The sequence below is a fragment of the Rhineura floridana genome, chromosome 1 (genome assembly GCF_030035675.1).
Source record: "Rhineura floridana isolate rRhiFlo1 chromosome 1, rRhiFlo1.hap2, whole genome shotgun sequence".
Classification (NCBI taxonomy): domain Eukaryota; kingdom Metazoa; phylum Chordata; class Lepidosauria; order Squamata; family Rhineuridae; genus Rhineura; species Rhineura floridana.
In genome coordinates, this window is record NC_084480.1 from 142,640,135 (window position 1) to 142,655,794 (window position 15,660).

The 15,660-nt window shown below is 44.0% G+C and overlaps 1 long non-coding RNA gene across 1 annotated transcript; it reads left to right on the forward strand.

Moving 5' to 3' along the window:
• Window positions 1-10,112: 10,112 nt before the first annotated feature.
• Window positions 10,113-13,875, forward strand: LOC133382075 (uncharacterized). Its single transcript, XR_009761790.1, has 3 exons — window positions 10,113-10,617; window positions 11,226-11,493; window positions 12,799-13,875. It is a non-coding gene; the product is annotated as an uncharacterized LOC133382075 (long non-coding RNA).
• Window positions 13,876-15,660: the final 1,785 nt, after the last annotated feature.

Here is a 15,660-nt window from a genome sequence, read left to right on the forward strand (position 1 = left end):
CTCTCCTGATTCAGATGTTACGGAGAAATAGAGCTGGATGTCGTCAGCATACTGCTGACACCTCGCCCCAAAGCTCCTGATGACTGTTCCCAAGGGCTTCATATAGATGTTAAACAGCATGGGGGATATATATATCCTATATAGAGAGAGAATTGCACTGTTAAGACACAATCTTATACATCACTACTTACGAATAAACCTGTTGAACTCAGTGAGACTTATTCCCTACTAAACGTATACAGGATCAGGCTGCCTGAAACTACTTTAATATTCATCATTTCACTGAGAGAGTCCAGAGATTCTAATTAGATTTCTGTGTTAGAGTTCTGTAGCCCTTCACAGAATCCCCAGAGTTCCTTTGATATGAGTCATCAACTTATCCGGTTTGAAATGGATTTGTGTTTGTAGCGCATATGTGCCCTTTACATGGAGGCATGTTCCATTCAGGTCCATGGGACTTTGTTCCAAGTAGATTTATTGAGAATGGGGGTGCCAGTTCTGCTGGTCTGTAAAACAGCACTTAATAAAAGAACAGCAGTTTGGCTGCTGAGGAAAACTCATTCGTACCACAATAAATCAGCCAGAACTTGATCCTAAGACAAAGGACAGCATCCAGTCATAGTTAAGCACAATGCCATTGATTTCTGTGGAGGAGTTAATCACATTTTTAAGGCTGCAATTCAAAGCACACTTTACGAGGAAGTAATTCCTGTAGAACTAATTGGTGCTTATTTCACTGTGCCTGTTTAGGAGTGTGCTGCACAGTTGTCCCATTAAAATCAATGGGACTTCAAAGTGCTTAACTTTGGCTGGATTGTGTTCATTGTCTGAAAGCTTTCACATAATTAAGCTCTTTAAATCCCACTGAAGTCAACAGGATTCAAACAGCCAAGCAGTGTGCAAGAACCACACACTTTTCCTGTTGTGATCTCAGAAATGAGGGTTGCAAATCTCCAGAGGCAGCTTAAATCCCACTTTTAAAATACCCTATTCTACACTGGATTCTAACAATTGATCACCACATTTCAAAGGGAAAGTTAACAGTGCAGCAGAAATCACTGAGACTTAAAATATTTTTTATTCTGACTCGGTTGCACCCATTAAATAAAAATAAAGTCCACTCAGTCAATGGCACATAAACTGCAAATAACTTAGGTGTTTAGATGAATAAGATGTCTGTCTCTAATATGCCTTTTGCTGCTGTATAACTAGCAATTCAGTTAAACTGGGGTGTGAGTTAGCCCCCCTGTGTGTTCCAATTGTGCAACAAAATCATAGGGCTGAAGTGTTCAGAAAAGCAGGAGACACAATTGCACCATTCCTGCTCAGCTCAGAAGGCCTCATTCTAGTCAACAGGTGTTTGAGCTTGGGCTTTTTGTGAAGCAGAATTGAAAACTTCCACAGGTAGGGGTGAGAGAGAATTGTATACTTTTCTGAAACCCTCCTATGTATCAGAGCTATAAATTTAATAACCAGTTTTACAATCTAGTGGCAACATGGAGATGGGCCTTCTCTGTGGTGGTGCCTACCCTAGATAATTTCCTGGTGCAGTACCAGCTACAATAATTATATGGTGTTGGTGCTTATAAAAAACATCATCTTGTTGCCCAGGGATTTCATAATCAGGGGTGTAAGTTTTAATTGCTTCAGTGTTGTACTGATGTTTTTTGTTGTATTAGTTGTTTTATTGATCTTATTTTTGGTGGTGTTCACTGCTTTTGAGATTTTTTTAAATGGAAAGTGGTCTAAAATGATTTCAAGTAAATAAATAAGCAAATAAATAAAATGAAGAAAATAAGTAATAGTAGAAAAAAATGGCAGTATTCAACAAAATACTTGCGCTAATACAAGGATGATTGACTGATTGAATTTATATCCCATTCTTCCTCCTGAAAGAGGCCAGGGTAGCAACCATAAGTGCTAGCACAAATGGGATTTCCCCACCCACCTCCGTGCCATCCCCAAATCTGTTCTGGAGGGTTGGGGGGAAACCCAGAACAGACTTACAGGGTGTGTGTGAGGGAAGGAGAGAATGTTCCATTAAACAAGTACAAATCCTTGCACTGATGGAACATTCACCATAGCGCTATGATAGTTTTACTCAGAGTAGACCCACTGAAATTAATACAAATGACTAACTTAGGTTCTTGAATTTCAAGGGGTCTGCTCTGAGTAGAATTTAGTTGGCTACAACCCTAAACGTTACATTGTTACTTCCATGGAACAGGCACTTTTCAGTGGTGGTCCCAAATGTTCAGAACTGTCTCTCCTCACCCCAGAACAGCCATTGATCCTCTCTTGTGGTTTTCATACAGATCCTGAAGACTGTTTTATTAATAGTCAAAGCTTTACACTTATTGCTGGCTCATTACATTTTAAACTGATGTTTATGTTTTACTTTAAATTTATCTTAGCCTTGTGAGTGGTTGGCCACAAAATGCAGGATAATTATTATTATGCATCTCACTTCTATCATGCAATAATAATAATTATTATTTAATTATAATTATAATAATGATCATTTTTATTCCATGGCAGGGGTGAGGTGCACCTTTCTACCACCAAAAGAAGCAGAAGTTCAGTGTATGTATGTGATGTGACTACTACTCAGAAGGAACATTAGCCAGATAATCCGTGATATGGACATAGCAATGTACTGGGCAGAAACATCATTCAGTTCCTGCCTGTTTCCAAATCACTTTTGTAAAATGCCTTGGGTAGCAGGTAGAATTGGGGTAGAAACATTTAAAAATAAATAAATCTGAGCCCGTCGAGTTCACGAGCTTAGGGATCACATGCAGCACATTCCATATTTCTGCTATATAAACCGAACTTGGTTTCCCTTGTCAGTTATGTTTCTTTTCGTGCTTTTTCCTTTTTCTGCTTTGGGTTTGTTCTTCATAGTCTCCATACTGAGCTGTTGCTTCCAGTCCCTGGATCCTTTCGCGCAGCGATAGCAACGGGTCCGAACGAGGAGCAGCTGGCTTTAGGCCTTCCGCCGTTCAACCTTACGCGGCCAAGGCTTGCTTCCTTTCACATCTCTATGGTCGCTTCTCCTTTTCTCTCCTCCCGCTTTCCACTGTCCTTCCGGTGGTATCCATTTGACACTTGGCAAGAGTTAATGCGACACGGATTCGAGCTACATCTCGTTCCGTACACACACCCACACACGCAGAGGGAGATACGTGCAAGTTTGAACTTCATTAAATGCACTCCTCGTGTCTGCTCCAGAAATGAAACTTTACTTTGAGCCTGTTTATAGTATATAAAATCATGACATAAACATCAGTTTAAAAAGTAATGAGCCAGCAATAAGTGAAACGCTTTGACTACTATATTAATAAAATAGTCTTCAGGATCCGTATGAAAACCACAAGAGAGGATCAATGGATGCTGTGGGGTGGGGAGAGACATTTGGAACCACCACTGAAAAGTGCCTGTGCCACGGAAGTAACAATGTAACACTTAGGGTTGTATTCAACTCAATTCTATACAGAATAGACCTCTTGAAATTCAAACACGGGCTTTTAACAGAAGGGGAGTCGCAAGATTTCCGAATTATTTAAGGGGGTTAAGGACAGAAGAATATTTATATCCAAAGCTCCGAACCTTATGCACATTTTGATTGGGAGGAAGCCCCACTGAAATCAGCTGGACGTTTCTGAAGAAACGTGGGTTGTGCATCGGGCCACACGATTAACTAGTGGGTTGATGTTTGTAACCGGATTCTTGCAGCTCGAGATTAATGGGTTTGCTTCCAAGTAATCTTCCTTACGGTTAAAGTCTAAGGCTGCAATCCAATACGTCTCCTCAGAAGTAAGATCCACTGGGTTCAATGGGACTTACTCCCTGGTAAGTGCGTATTGGATTGCAGCCTTAGTAAGGATTCTTCCGAATGTGCCCGAAGCTGTTTGAACACTACAGACCATAGCATATAAATAATTTAAAAAATATTTGAATTTGACTCGTCCCATTTTCTACAAAGTTTTCCTCCCGCCCAAAGCTCCAATCCACTTCAATACTTGGCATAAACCAGTTTGGACCGCTCTGCTGCGCACAGCTTTCCCCTAATAAAAGTACTGGACAAATCTACCGGACTACCCAGCAATACATAATACTACTCGTTCTTTCGTTCATTTCAGTGGTCTTGCGCAGGAGAACATCCCGGTGGGAGAGTGGGACTGACTTCCGGGTATACACGGATAGGATCGGCTGTTTTAAAATCGTCCTACTCAGATAGGTCGGGAATCGTGTGCCCACGGCTGTCACATGATGGAAATGCATTCCTTAAGCAAATCCCCTTGAAAAATCCAGGGGATTTGCTTCCGAGTAAAACAGGGTTTGAGATTGCAGAGTGAATATTACTCCGAGAGGCAACCGCACACAGTTTTGTCTTTGCTTGGTGGTTTTTGTTCATTTGTTTGCCTTTGCTTTTGTTTCGGCCACTCTGGTGAATTAAAGAAACTGGATTCGAAACACCAATTCCTTATAAAGACGGCAACATGCCCAATCTTCTGTTTTAGTAGAATAATCCTCTACACGTTTATAAATCGTTGTGATGCCGAAACGAGGGGCGGGGGCTGAGGAGGATTCGCGGAAAACGAAATTCATTTAATTTTAAACAAAGGCATCAGAGTAAAAGGGTTAGGCGTGAGGCTCTTACATCTAAACTCCTAAATTTGCCTTTGGCCACGATTCATATTATACTTACTTAGAAATAAGTCCTACTTAAGTAAATGAGACTTACTTCTGAGCAAGCATGGTTAAGCCCAGGCAGCACAAAATTCATCAGTTTTGCATAGGATGTAGGCTGCAATCCAATACATGCCTACTCAGAAGTAAGCTCCATTGAGTTCAATGGGACTTACTCCCAAGTAAGTGTGCATTGGCTCGAAGCCTTAGTTTTTTAAAAAGGAAGAATGAAAGATTGCAGCCTTCCTTTTAGACGTCCCAAATCCTAGGGACATCCCAAATCTAAAATCCCTGTGTTGATTGTGGGCGGTTTTTCCATCCTTAGGATCGCAGCCACATCCGAATGTTGTCGCCACGCCTCACTGACTGTACTAGACTTCCGAGGTAAGTATGGTTTGAGTTCAAATAGCCAAACCACACTGGAATTTTAAAATGGCTCGCTGAACCATTTGTTCATTCTGTGTAAAGTTCGGAGGAAGGCATTGACCATTCATCTGTTTACCCTTTTTAAGGATCGGTCTATTTTCTAAATTATTTGAATCAAACTGTAAAGAATAGACGGACACCAACCCCTTAATCCTTTTCTCCGGATATAAATCCCCTTGACATAAATGAGGTTTTCTTCAAGGTAATGAATTTAAGAAATGGTTTATCTGAAGTCTTCCTTCTTCAAAGAATTTAAACACGGGATTAAACCCCGTGGAATTTAGCAGGACTTACTTCTGAGAAAACACGGTTAGGATCGCTCTGGGATTTAAGGCGATTAACAGCCTCATCTTCAACTTATTTTCTTAGAAGTCAATCCTCTTTTTGTTGTCTTCTGACGGTGATTATATTTTGTTATCTTCACAATAACCCTGTGAGGAAGGTTCGTTTGAGAGTCACCTCTTGAACTTCATGGCTGAGTGGGACTTTGATCCCGGCCCTCTAATATTAATTCTTTAATGTTAGTACTGAGTACAATTAGGCTTATTCTTGCAGCCATAAATGGAAGAAAATATATTTGAGTAAATCAAGGGAAACTGTTTTTGAACCGGATTTTAAAAGTCCTGATCTCAGGACTTTTTTTTTTTTTAGTAAATTGTCGATTGCCTTGATACACAGCTGGCACCCCAGTCTAAACATATTTCCAGCAAGTTTACTTGAAGGTTTTATGTTGAATAAGACTTATTCCAAGTACGCCTTGGGCTGAAATCCTATCCAAAGGCAGGAGTGCAAACTTCTTTGGAAACAACCTCCATGGATCAAAGTAGGACTGAACATGCATAGGATCAGACTGCACGGCTGATATCCTGACAGTGCGATCCCATAACTATCCACTTAAAAGTAAGTCCCGCTGAATTCAATGAAGCTTAGTCTCAGGTAAGTGGATATAGGATTTCAGCCTGAACCACTTCCATTGGAATTAAATCCAATAGAAAGAAACGAGAATTGCTTTCAGATAAACATGGATTAAGTAAATAAGACAACGAACGTCCAGCAAATATGCTTCTGATTTGGGCTGCCTAAGGAAACTTCGCTATGTTTGCTGGGAAATTTTACCCTTCATGCAGTTTTAGAGCTGAAGTCCCAACAACCTGACCCTAAATACATTACTCCTGAAAGTCACATTTTACTGTTAAGGTGTTTAGAGCCAGGTTTTAAGATTATGAAAGAGAAATTCTGAGCCCTTTATTCCATCCGTCACACCAGCCCGAATGAATCTGACCAGACTTTGGTATTCATTTAAAAAGCAACGCCCATTGACCCAATTGCAGTCATCTAATTTACTATCGCTTTTGTGAAAGTCCTACCGATAGAATGAATGGGTCCATGTGTATATGAATCTTTCAAACCTTAACTTCGTTCACTAATTAGCAGAGACATATCTCGGCGAATAGGTATCTTAATAGAAATATATTGTATGGAGATAATACTCCTCGCCTACCTTTCAGGTTAGGTCAGGGAGTGTATTATGAGTAATACTTTGAACGCTTGCGTTATATAAATGTCAAGGGCTAGATCCAGCTCAGACTAAACATATTGGAGTCCCCCAAATGCCAATTATGCAATTAAAGACATGCATAACTTGCCCGCTAAAATCAATAGGACAGAAATGTGTGAATGTATTCCTAGGTCAGAATGGCTACACATTTGATACTCAGTGAACCTGCCAAAAGAGCCGACCCAGAAATATGTCCCTGCCTATTCAGAAAGTCTTCTCTTCTTAATGTTTTTTTTTTGGGGGGGGGGGTTGCGGGGGCGGGGATCGTGGCTCTTTACACCTGTCCTGAAACTGTTCTTTTGTGCCTGTTCAAACAGGTTTGGGGGGGATGACCCCTGAAGAGCTGTCTATTAACATTCCCGGAGTGGAGTGTCTTCTCTTTCTCAGAGGACAACGACCTTGACCTCGGATAGACCCTGCTGAGGAGGAGAAGGAGAAGGAGGCGGCCCCGGAAGTTGCTTCGCTGCCCTTGAGTTACTTCGAGGGGGGTCGGTGGCTGTCCCGTCCGGTGCCTCTTGCAACGCTCAGCAGCCAGACTCATGCAAAGAGAGCAAGAACTCACCTTGATGTTTAGCTTGCGCATTTACAATCACACTTGCGCAAAGGTCGGTCAGTGCCATACCTACTACTCCTGTTTTTGAAGAGGGTGTCTGTGTCGAGTGGAGTGTTTCTAAGCCACAACTGTCTCTCTCTACAATCCTCTTACCACCACTACCCCTTCTCTGTCAGAAGGCAGGGGAGCGACGAGGAACTAGGAAGGTCCCGTCATGAGTCCCGGGACCTTTTTTTTGAATGCCACCAAGCGATAAGAAGCGGAGCCAATGAAGATATTTCGCCCCACCTTAAACTTGTGACAAATTAAGCATTGATTTGTGGATCGGACTAAGGTCCATCTAGCAAAGCAGCCTCCGGTTTCCAATTCACAAGTAGGGTGAAAGGTGATTTTGAGCACTGGATAGTCAGAAGTATACTGGAAGGTTCCATTTGGCGTCAGGGCGTTTGGGAAATTATTCTTTGTTCATTTGTCTTGTTTGCTTGCTTCCGCCATCTAACCTGAACGCTATCACTTCATTTTCTAGTCGATAATTCCACAAGAGAATCCTGGTTAAAGGAACCGCTCTCTTTTCACTGATTTCACGGACTTGTCCGGGATTTACTGAAACATAAACCAGAGCCTACTCAAACCGATGCACAAACACACGGGACTCTTGGGCAGGGCCAGGAAAGAGAGAATCAGCTGGGCAAGATGAGATTTAACAAACGTGTATTTTATTTTTCTCAAAGAGAAAGTACCAAAATACGAATAAATGAACTTAAGGTAACAAGATTCAGGAAGAACAGAGTGTCTCTAGGCATGTGGAGAGTGCTTTCTTCACTGAGTAATGACAACCGCAGGGGTTCCAAATGGGTGATATTTCCATTCCATAGCAAAAGGGGGTCCGTCGGTAATACATTTACCCCCACTCTGGCTACCCAAATAGATGGAAGGGTGCGCTATTCCTGTTAGAGGAACGTGGGGACGTGGGGCTTCCATTTCTGGTTTCCACGTGTGCCTCTACGCCCTTGTGGGCGTCAGCCTGCCTAGACAGGACTGCCTGCTGCGAACCATCACGTGTCGCCATAAATAAACAAATAAATAAACCTGGTCCCAATTGTGCGCTCCTATTTACTCAGAAGAAAAGCCCCACAAAGTTCAGAAGGGTTTGCTTCCCCGGAAGTGTGTTCAGGGTTGCTGATTTCGCGGTAGTCTTTTCTTGTACAGTCAGGGAGCTTAGGGTGAGTCCTTCTCATTCAAAACGTCGAGAGAAATGCAAGCGGGGGGGAAGAGAATGTTGATCGCAAAGGAATTTCCTCCACCACCCCCTTTGGTCTGCTTTCTGAATCCGGGCGTAAAATGCGGCCCATTCCGACCCTCCCCTACACCCACACCACATACACTCACAAATACACCCACACGAGTTTTCACTGAGCGGAAACGTTCTGCCTCTGAAAGAGGGCACGGATTTCAGGGCTTCCTCCTCCCCCTCTTCCTGCCCCGCAGAGTCGCTTTAATTAAAGTCACAAAGTCGCAGTTTATTCTCGGCTTGGCTTCTGTGGCTTAAATCGGCTTTTCCCGTCCCTCCTCTCCCCTCCCCCTCCTTTCTCTTTTCTCCCCGGAGTTAACTCCAGTGACTTGGCTGCAGTTAACCCCAGGAGGACAGTCACAGCTTCGTCCAGATGTTGCAAGAGCCTTTCAGTCCCGGGGAGGGCGCGGGCAGATGTGTTCCTCCTCCCCTCGCCGCCAACTCGGCTGCCTTCCCAGCCCACTCTTTTCTCCAGCTCCTTCCCCCAGCCCTCTTTTTAAACTTGGCCTTTGAAACGCGTTTAACCTGGAACAAAACAAGTACTCCTGGATCTCGATCCTCTGAAAAGTCTGGCGAGGATAACGGCAAGCCCAGTTACGTCGAAGTAACTACCAGAGTGTGTCTGTTTTGTTTAATTTATTTCATGACGTTTATTAATAGTTTTTTCCGCTTTCAAAATAAAAGGGTGCCCAGGGGGAAGTATTATGAACCAAACCCGCGCATACCGACCAAAAAAGAACTAAAAGAGCGGTTTAAATTCAAACATTTGTGCGCAAGAGTAGAGTCGATTCCGGCTGTCCAAGACCTGTGTCTCAACAGATCTCCATTTTCCATTGCTAGCCAGGCTCTTTTATAGCCTCAGCGCAGTCCTTGCCCACATTCGGATACGTGTAACTGCATTACCTTCGGCTGCATCAGGCCAACATCCTCCGGGTAAGGCTCTGTCCTCCCCTCCCCCCCGTAAAGCCCCGATGTACGCAGATTAGAGGAGCGGCTCCCGCTTGGCGGTGGAGCACGTGTTTTGTACGTATGAAGTCCCCAATTCAATCTCTGACATCTCCACTTACAGGATCCCCGGTAGTAGCCGCTGCTGGGAAAGATCTCTGCCGGAGAGTTGCTGCCAAGCGAGTAGGCAGCAAAGAGCAGATGGACCAATGACCTGATTTGGTATAAGGACAGCTTCCTATACTGAAATGATCATCATCATTATAATTAATAAACATGTCAGCTCAGTGGGATTTTAATTCTTTGGTGAAATCAGTAACTGGGCTCTTGTTTGCTACTTGAGTGTCTCCCCCCCTCAACCCCCCCCAAACAACTGTCTGTGAAAGGCGATTCTAGTGAGCTAACAGTCCCCCCCCTCCGCTCCCCCCCCCGTAAGGTCAAGTATTTCTACCCGGGCAACTATTTCAGAGGTTCTCCTCCCCCTCCGTCCCAGTCTGCCTTTCTTCCCCTTCTGATTTCCTTTGGTTGCTAATCTCCGGAGATTAAAAACCAGACTCTCTCTTTTCTTTGTCCTGGGCCAACTCCTCAGTCTTACCTGGTGGCAGTGGGTGGCAGCTGAGCGGCGCAAGCCTTGACGTTTGGCGAATGGCACGATTGCGCGTGCGCACGCCACGCCACGGCGCGGCGCCGGCGAGAAGACGCCGGGGCTGTTGTACGGTGTGGAATGGGGGAGGCGGGCGACAGGCCCGGCCTAAGGTGCCAAGTCATTGCTGTTGTTATGACGCCGCCGGCGAGGTGGGAAGAGTCAGAGTGTCTCTCTGAAGCCGCCCAATGCAACCGGCGTCTTTTCCTATGACAGTGCGCGGGATTTTTCATGGTGGCAACTGCGCTTTACTCAGGCCGGGTATTCGCTTAGCAAAAGGGGAGGAGATTCCTCGGAAAAGCACTTAAAGTATGTGCCGCCAAAGGCCATTCATAAGCGGGCTTTTTCCTAAGTGTTACTTCCACTCCTAAACCCGAGAGGATTGTTTTGTATGTGTGTGTTCTGAAAAGCCACGGGGAGGGGGGGAAAGAAACTAGGTCCTACGCTTCGGATTGTTGACATTTATGCTCCTCGCATCGATGGAATGACCCGATTTAGGGGTGATGCAAGTAAGTGAGAGGCGAGCGAAGGTAGTGTGAAAACGTACCGGTGATCTAGGAGTTCTTCCGTAGTTTGTTTCGGCCTGGGATTGCACACATCAACTCGGCTGCGATGGAACCATTGTATACACAATGGGTCAGGGCTATCCCATGCATGTTTACTCAAAAGTAAGTCCCGCTGTGTTCAGTGGGGTTTAACCCTTCCTTGGAAAGTGCAGACAGGAGTCGTGGTGTGGGTGTCCTGCATCGGTAATTACTTGCCCCGATTACTATCTCTGTGATTTAATAATAGTCCTGTCAGAGCGCTTTGAAATAGCGGTCAGTTTAACAGTGTTCAGAGAGCCAGTGTGGCGTAGTGGTTAAGGTGCTGGACTACGACCTGGAAGACCAGGGTTCGATTCCCCACACAGCCATGCAGCTCACTGGGTGACCTTGGGCCAGTCACTGCCTCTCAGAAGGCAATGGTAAACCACCTCTGAATACTGCTTACCATGAAAACCCTGTTCATAGTCCCGCCATAAGTCGGGATCGACTTGAAGGCAGTCAGTCCATTTCCATTTTTTAACAGTATCCATTACAACAAACTTAGATGTGCCATTCTGCTTTCCTCTTCATAGCCTATGAAGCGACTGGTCAAGGGAGGCCCAGCATTCAAATACCGACTAGTCACAAATGACACCCAGGAGAAAATATTCCCGTGCCTTGAGTACCATGAAGGATGGGAGGACTATGAGAAATGATTAATAAAAAGCCATGGATGAGACACACCCAAGTCAAAGTCGGGCTCACTACAACCACGGCTCCAGAAAAGGTTTAGGTTCTCGATGCCTCGATTCAGCTACTACTCCCGATATGTTGAGCTCAGCTCAGCTCATCAGCTTCCAGGTAATTATCACTAGCCAGCCTATAGCTTCTTGTGGAGTCCGATCCTATCTATGCATGGTGAAGAAAGTTCCACTGAATGCAATGGGGCATACTCCCTTGTTAGTAAAGAGTTGCCTATGACTACAAGTATGTGTGTATTTACTTGGGAATAACTGCCACTGAACACCCTTCTCTCTCAATAAACATACATAAGATTAGGCGTCCTGCTTTTCCCTAGCTAGAAACACTCCTTAGGAGTTAAGATGAAGCAAGAAGAAGATTAGGATCGGCCCAACCCACTGGCAATCCTAGCAAAGAGCCACTCTGCCTGCAGATTCTGAATCAGGAATCCCCAAAAGAGGGTGGGTGGGAATATGGACAGGATCTGCTTTCTTTATCCTGTAGTGAGCGATTCCCTCTACAGATGAAACTGCACAAATACAGACACACGCACAGAGGGCAATTAGATACACACTTTATTTGGGCACATCAGTAAGAGATTTGCCACCAACACCAATAACTCTGCAACTGTTTGCCACATACTGAGTGAAATCAACAATTTAGGCAGGTAGGTGTGTATGTGTGGGTGTGTATACTCGCACACGCACCCATTGATTGTTACTGTGTGGGTTGACGCCTATCCATACAAGTATACAAGGCAATCCATACAAGGGAATCTATGGATACTCAACAAGCACATATTCATATGTGAATACATTACTAGTATATTTGTAGGAACACGGGCCAACTGATAGCCTCAACTCATCTCACACCATTACATACAGGCATAATTATATATACGTGCTTTCTATGCGCAGGTATCTTTTACAGCTCCAGATAAAAAGAGGCACATAAATGCAACGCATGCCTCCATGTATGAATTAGCAGCCAGATCCACAACCCAGTTAAGCTTGCTTTCAATGGGACTGGCACCTCAGTCTAACCAGCTTATTTGGCATTTAGTACCTTTGCTTTCCTCAAATCTTATTCCATCTAAAATTGTACTCTAGATAGAAGCCTGCACCTGCTTCAAGCCAAATGCTGCTGCTTATGTGGCATACAGGTATATTTGCTGATTTGCCTTTCCCAAATATATACAATTATAAAAACATCTCACCCCGCCAATCCTAAACAGATTTGCCTGGAAGTAATTAATCACACAGATTTAAATGAAGCATACGTCTAACTGCCAGCTCCTAGGCATGTTTACTCGGAAGTAAGTAAGTGCTTTTGCTCTAGGTGAGGTGTCCTTCCAAGCAAAGGTGCATTAGATCAGGCTACACGTAAAGTGTTTCAAGATGGGAATGGTAAATCTCTTTTACTTAGGTGCATGGACACTCGTGTGCATACAAGTACACTGGAGTACCCGACAGCCAGTGACGACCAGCCCCACTCTTGAAGAGCCACGAGGATGGATGTTGCCAGAGGACTGCACACACACACATCCGCCGCCCGGCCTTATAATGCTCTATTGTTTTATTATTCTTTTCTGCATGAAAGTTGCTCCCTCTGCAATTCCGCGGGTGGATAAGTAGACAAGGGCAAAATCTTCATATAGTTTTTTTGGGGGGGGTATTAAAAACAAAGCTACCCCCCTTTTGTCTTGCAAACTAGGTTCAAGAAAGTCAGACACGCATTCCTACTTTCTATTGTAAAATTCGGATGTGTTTGCTCTGGGTTGGAAACAGTCACTCTTTACACTGGGAGTCCTTCAGATGAAACCACATTCTTGTAAATTCAAAAGGGATTTTTTTTTTCGGGGTAGCCAACCGGTGTGCATGTGTGTTTTATTTATATATAAACAAATAAGACCGAGACGTTAGAAAAAGAGGAAGACAGCTGAAAGCAGAGGCAAAATACGCAGGGAGCCAATCTGGGCGTTTAAAAACGCAAAAAGCTGCTTCTTGAAATATTTGATCTTTATTTCGCAATTCTCCGTACAATGCTCCTACGCAAGCCCCACTGCAGTGTATGGCTCTCATGCCTCTAGATTGCAGTGGGGCTTGCGCAAGAGAATTTAGCTGAGAATCGGGCCCTGTGAACTGCAACAATTGCTTCGCAGCCTGCGAATTTTGAATGCTGTTCCTGTTGGAAGAGTAGCTAAACAACACCTCCAACAGTTCAGAGGGAATGTAGGGTTGTACTCAAAGGTGCGGTGGGGTAGATCTTGAAAGGCGGTAGAGAAGTAAACATTAAACACCCTGATACATTTGCCTGGCAACAAGGGCATTTAGTTAGAAGGGGGGCACCAATATTTTGAAACAGCTCCACTCTTGTTTTAGCATCACAGTAGCCCAGCCCCTGTGCATGTTTACTCGGGACTAGATCTTACTGCGTTCAAGGGGGCTTAAAGTAAATGTCTGCATATTTATTTATTATTTTATTTATTATTACAAATGTTTAACCCACCTTTCTTCCTTAAAGGGAGCCCAGGTGGCTCATAATAGTAAAAATACTTAAAAACAAGTGAATACTGTACAGTGCAAGAATTCTACCTCAAGCTATCCTGATCTTTTTAGGTTTTCAGATAATATTCCTCCCTCCTCCTCTTCCTCCTCAACTTTAATCGATTTTACCTACACCTTGTCCTATCTGTACCTCAATAATTACATTCTGCATTAAAATGTAAATGTACTGCCTTCAAGTCGATTCCGACTTATGGCGACCCTATCCTGAGGCTGAGAGGCAGTGACTGGTCCAAGGTCACCCAGTGAGCTTCATGGCTATGTGGGGATTCGAACCCTGGTCTCCCAGGTCATAGTCCAACACTCAAAGCACTACTGTACACTACACTAGCTCTCCACATTCTGCATTAGATATGTGTATATATGGGTGTATACTTGGATAAACATTCCATGTTGGGTTTGAACATTCATAAGCATTCCATGTTGGGTTTGAACATTCATAAGCATTCCATGTTGGGTTTGAACATTCATAAGTAAGGCTATGGTCTGAAGGCACATGAGGCCAGCACCCTGCTGCAGCTAAGCAGGGTCAGATCTGGTCAGTGCCTGGATGGGAAACCGCCTGGGAACCATATGTAAGCTGCCTTGGGTTTCTATCATGAAAATGAAATGAAATGTCTTTTATTTAAATCAATGGACCTAATCCTATGCACATTCAACTGGGAGTAAGTGCTGTTGGATTTATTTCCGAGTAAGGAGGCCTGCTTTTCGGCTAAGCAGCTGCAGGCCAGTTGGCACACTTATTTGGAAGTAAGTCCGGTTGATCTCTGTGGAAGTTACTTCCCAATAAACATGGGGTAGGATTGGGCTGCATCAGTACTTAGGTTTGGCTGTACTATGAAATATGCACGTGCGCTCACGCACGCAGGCACGCACATACACGCGGCACATTTTCCATAGGCAAATATTTGAGAGCATGATCCCAACAATTTACCCTGTGCGTGCTTGTGCATACATGACTAAATCCTGGGGAAGGCAGGAATCCCTTCTAAGTATCTTTTGCAGAAGATACTTTAACTAAATTCAAGCTCTGTTCTCGGATGGCCCTTTTGTAGATTACCCCTTTGCTCTGGCTTGAGGTAGTGGAAGAGGGCAGCCTATTTGGTGAATTTAAGGTTTGCCTTCTGCCTTTCAATCTGTAAGGGAAACAGGTAGCAGTTTAGCAATCCAGGAGGAGGAGGTGGGGAGGGGGAATGATCTTTGCCTCCCTCTGCAGGGTTAAGAGAACTATTTTGCATAAATGGGCCGTTTGCCATTCCGTCCTATGGGCTCCTTCTCACCACCAACATTGTTCATGCGCTTGGTCTGTCTCGCTTTCCTAAATCTGCAGGCACTGAAGCATCCACCTCTTCTGCACTCTGTGTGTGTGTGTGTAGGCCTAGATTAAGAAACTATTTTGATACCAAGTTCAACTGTAATGGCAGATAGCAAAGAATAGGTGGCTTAGCTGTCTGGTGGAACAAGTAGATTTATTTTAGACAGGCATGAATATTTCAGAATTAATTAGGTCGACTGTTACAGTGAAGGAAATTAAAACACAAAGCCATTCCTCCCCACCCATCCCCTTTACCTCATCCCATAGTGTCCTGGCTAATATTTAATTTTCTCTTTATAATGTTCTCTTTTAAAATGCCACCCTTTCTTTCTTATAATTGAAGAGGGGTGTATGTGTGTGTGTGTAAAAACCTTACAGCCTATGAAAGAGTCCAGCACCTTCTGTGAA